General features: G+C 41.4%; 1 protein-coding gene across 1 annotated transcript in view; it reads left to right on the top strand.

Annotated features, from left to right (window-relative positions):
* Window positions 1–2,667: 2,667 nt before the first annotated feature.
* Window positions 2,668–4,345, top strand: part of LOC108675166 — a 9,779-nt gene continuing 8,101 nt past the window's right edge. Inside the window, exon 1 of the mRNA XM_018163156.2 lies at window positions 2,668–2,702. The gene's annotated coding sequence lies outside the window, so the exon portion shown is untranslated. The remainder of the gene's footprint in view (window positions 2,703–4,345) is intronic.

Raw genomic sequence — 4,345 nt, 5'->3', positions numbered from 1 at the left:
AATTTTTCATCTTCATTGAAGACTGTGGTTTATATGTTTTGCTGATAGCGAAACCCCGCGCGGCTGTATCGGCGAGCGCAGCCGTGCACCACCAATTTTGTGCACCAATAAGCCCTGAATCGAACGCCTTGAATCTCTCCGGACATCCACCAATCAGCCGTGAACCACTCGGCTTTGTCTTCCTCCGGCCTCGCATAGAACCTGCCGTGCACAACCAGGCCGCGGATCGAATCTGACTTCCGGGCATCGTTAAATTACGTACATTTACGTTCACCGCATCTGAGGTTAGGTTTCAGATAACATAGTTCTGTTCCAAAATTTATCGTCCTTCGACAAGTGGCCGTTCGACCGATGGCTGGTTCGACCCGCGGCCTAGATACGGACGGCTTGACGTGTTGAAGGCTACGTTCCGGAAGGCAGGAATCATGATGGTCCATTACATCCAGGGCAGTGGTGGTCTTCGGCAGGCGACCCCTGTATCGGATCTCGCTACATAACTAATTTTATATTGATAGGATGAGTCTAGAATAATCCGCTTCCGTTGGCAACATTCATTTGCGGTAGATTACAAACTCTGCCTACTCTTACAACTCAGTGCTCACTCTTACTTCAGCCGCTGCTCCGGCAACATCGTGTAACCTAACTTCAGCATCACCGGCACACACATTGCTGCCCCTTTAACGTCAGCAACAACAACACGTGCAAATCCACGCGCCCGTATAACAACGTTATTACAACAACACGTGTAACTCCGCGTACCTCTTGCAACTCCACTTGCATCTCATCACGTCACGTGCATCACATCACGCCACGTACATCACATCGCGTCAAGTGCATCACATCACGTCACGTGCATTTGGTCACCACCACGTGCTCCTGACACCTCGTTATCACCACGTGCTCCTTCTCGTCATCATCACGTGCTCCTGACACCTCGTCATCACCACGTGCTCCTGACACCTCGTCATCACCACGTGCTCCTGACACCTCGTCACCATCATCGAGCAGGTCACGCGAGCCAGGAATAAATACTTTCAATCTTAAATTTGTTGTCATTAAAACACTAACATTTAACCGACCAATTACATCAAGCCGCCCTAGTTAATTTCAATCTGCTCCTATTGGCATAACTCTTCTTTCCCTGGCCTTAAAAACCCCTGAGGTAAAGCCAAACAATAATTATATGTGGTCGGGTGCTAGTCCCAACACCGCCAACCGGAGAAATTCAGTGAACTGCAAACAGTGTCCACCGGTCTATTCTTAGCATTCAGACTGGTAATGAATATTCGCAACTACGATCACTTAGTTTCTTACTGAAATATTCGTCTGCGTGAAAAGACGTTCGCACAATGAAGAAAGCCATAAAACTATAGTTGATGACTGTAAAGTTATTTAATTACATTCGTGACAACGAGCCGTTCACTTAACGAATGATATACAAAAAATAATCACTGTTTACTTTGGGGGTAGCTAAGAGCTTCCTCTACCGTCGCCGTGGGTAGGAATTCCTGAGCCGTGGGGAGCAGGAGCAGAGCTGTGGGGCAGGACTCTGGTTATGGGAGGAGGGGAGGAATATGAAAGTATGGAGGAATAGGAATGTAGGTAGGAAAAGGAATTTGGGGAGGAATAGGAAGGTGGGGGGGAATAGGAATGTGGGGATGAATAGGAATGTGGGGAGGAATAGGAATGTGGGTAGGAATAGAAATGTGGGGAGGAATAGGAAAGATATGAGAAGTATGAATGAGGGGAGCATAAGGCAGAAGTTATAGAACGGGAAACCAGCTTGCGCATCCTCCTCATTCAGCTGTGCGCGTCCATGCCGAGCAGTGCAATGTCCCGGTGTCCGATAGTGACTTTAGAGTTCTGGCTTCCACGACCGGTGTTTCTGGCTTACGAATTATAGAATCCTTGCATATTTTCAAACAAAAACCTAGTTTAAATTTTACCTTCAGCTCCAATCCCCTTGAAATTGTAAATATATAGGTCTGTCACCCTTTTCTTATCTTTTGTCAATTTAGGAGAAGCTTCAATGTGAATTTTATTTTTCTAGCTGACTTTGCTTGTCTTGAATGATTTTAAACTAATGATGGAGCTGGACATGGAAACATTTTCTCGCATAAAGGAAGGGTAGATTTTCTGGCGATTTTCTTTGCTTTTGAATTCTTGTGGAATTTGCGATTTGCGCAGTCAAGTCATTTTAATGCGAAATCGGGATTATATAAGGTTAGGCTAGAATAGGTTAGGTTAAATGACAATAATCGGTTTTTGCTCTAGACAAATCGCAGTTCAATTTTATTGACCCTTAGCTGAACACAATTAAATAAAATGCCATTTAACATACTCGTAACATTGCGCTCCCTAATAAAAATCTTGTCAGTAGTCAAAAGAACACGTTTAAGCACCATTATTTAACTTCAAAAAAAAACGTGACTAATAACAGTGATGTTCTTTTCAATCAAGTAACAGTTTTTACTACAGGTGAAAAGATCTTCAGAGTTTCGTATGAGCGGTGAAAATGTTTTATGAAACCTGTGACCTCGGTCATAAGATAACTTCCACTTGTCCCTAATCTTTTATCTTTATCAAGTTGGCTGATAATTAATACCTGCCTTAACAACTGAGCTGCGGTGGCGAGGCTTTGGCTCGCTGGCAGTCGCGGTGCAGGGCTACACGCGCCCCGTGGCTTCAGCTGTCCAAGGCAGGTGCGTGAATATTTATAAGAGTTATCAACAGACGTGAAATAATGTTAAAGAATACGAGTATGTAATGATAACTAATATGGGAGGTGCGTGAATATTTATAAGAGTTATCAACAGAAGTGAAATAATGTTAAAGAATACGAGTATGTAATGATAACTAATATGGGAGGTGCGTGAATATTTATAAGAGTTATCAACAGAAGTGAAATAATGTCAAAGAATACGAGTATGTAATGATAACTAATTCAAGTCCCGTGCTGTTTTGTGTGCAGCTTTGAAACTAAAGCTGGCAAATTTTTGAAATACGGAGACGCGGATTATGAGGGAAATTTTGATGACCTACAAAGTCGGAAAGTTCTATTCGTGTCAGCTATTAATGGTAATTTATTCTGAATGTTTCGTTAAGGTAATGCGGATATCTGTTATGATATGGGAAGGAATTGTTTGTTTAATGATTGTATTATCTTTTACTTGCATGTGTGTGGGTGCTTAATAATTGAATAAATTAAGTGATAAAATTCACATTTCATTAAAAAAATATTATGCTCGTATGTCAAATACTTCGTGCTAAATGCACCAATTAGTGTTTATTTGTTTCAAGCGGATGCCTGAGATGACTTGAAAAGAAATTGTTTATTTATAATCAACAATGTGTTTAAAGTACATTTTTCATGTGTTTCATAATCATATAATTTAGTAGATAATAAATTGCAATGATGAAAGGCTGCGAGAATGATTTCGAGATAATCACTTATCAGTTTTATCGGCGACACTCATAATGGCTTGGCTCATATCAATGAACTCCCATCCACTCTATTGGTACGCAAAAGACTACAAATATGAATTTACCTTTCATTCGAGAATAAAAATTTCGCTCATCGACATTTTGCTAGTCATAACTTGTTGAAATTACCTTTATTCTTAGTCTTGACTTGAGTGAAGAGACTTACGCACGCATTATTCAGCGTTTCAACAGTATACTTTTTCCACAAATCATGCAACACATAAAATGTTGTTTATAAGTTGGTTGTATGATAACACTATCTTATATCATATAAGATTGTCTCATCATACAGGACTCGTGGGTAAATGCTCCTACTGCTTGAGCTATTGCACCATCGTTTTCTTGTCAATTCACGAGCAGTTGAGCAGCGCGTACAAAATCGTGGAATTTTATTAGTTTTTTTGTGCAATTTCAAATGTACGTAGCGTGTATTTATAACCATTTTTTTAGTCACAGAAATCTTCCTTGATCCAAGCCGAAAATTGTGTTTGGTTTTTTTGATTTTGGTTTTTGGTTCGTTATTTGTCTTGATTAAACACCGCAATGCACGAAACAGTGCAGCAATGGGGTAAGTTGACGCACTCATGTCTATAATCAATTTTTAAGATTTTGCCGCTCAACGTTCCTGGTTCAGCGTTTTGCCGCTCTACGTTCATGGTTCAGGGTTTTGCCGCTCTACGTTCATGGTTCAGCGTTTTGCCGCTCTACGTTCCTGGTTAAGCGTTTTGTCGCTCTACGTTCATGGTTCAGCGTTTTGCCGCTCTACGTTCATGGTTCAGCGTTTTGCCGCTCTACGTTCATGGTTCAGCGTTTTGCCGCTCTACGTTCATGGTTCAGCGTTTTGCCGCTCTACGTTCATGGT

The sequence above is a fragment of the Hyalella azteca genome, unplaced genomic scaffold, assembly GCF_000764305.2.
Source record: "Hyalella azteca isolate HAZT.00-mixed unplaced genomic scaffold, Hazt_2.0.2 contig4106, whole genome shotgun sequence".
Taxonomy (NCBI): domain Eukaryota; kingdom Metazoa; phylum Arthropoda; class Malacostraca; order Amphipoda; family Hyalellidae; genus Hyalella; species Hyalella azteca.
This window is presented reverse-complemented; position numbering and strand designations above follow the sequence as displayed.